Genomic DNA, 504 nt, shown 5'->3' on the forward strand with positions numbered 1-504 from the left:
GTGTCCGCTTCCACTATCTGCGCGCCGCGGCCAGGACGCCGCCGCTGGGGCCGCCCCTTCCTCCCTCTTCCTGCGCGCGCTTTTGTCTTCTTCTGTATCAATATGATCTCAGGCAATCTTAAACACTTTCAAAATATGGTAATCAATTCGGTTTTTCGTTTTACTTCTGGCGGTTCGGATGCTCAAACGGTCTGTCTGGTCTTTTGCCAGGACCCCAGCTGGGCGCCTTGCCTTTGGCTCCCTCCCGCACGCGCCCCCCACGGACCCGCACTGTCATTGGCCCAAAGAGCCGTGGTCTCCCAGTGTCCCCGCCAGACCCAGCTGCTTCCGCTGCCCTCCTGCCCCCACCCAGTAGCCTGTGACCCCAGACCCCGCGCAGTGACCCCGAGGGAGGTTCATATTTTTTTGCCAGCCAGTCGCCCCGGGAGGTATTCCAGGTGGGTTCCATGGGCAAATGCTTCACTAACTGCTGGATGTCACCTGATGCTCCTCCAGTTTGCGCTT

This window comes from Myotis davidii, unplaced genomic scaffold (assembly GCF_000327345.1).
Source record: "Myotis davidii unplaced genomic scaffold, ASM32734v1 scaffold370, whole genome shotgun sequence".
Lineage (NCBI taxonomy): Eukaryota > Metazoa > Chordata > Mammalia > Chiroptera > Vespertilionidae > Myotis > Myotis davidii.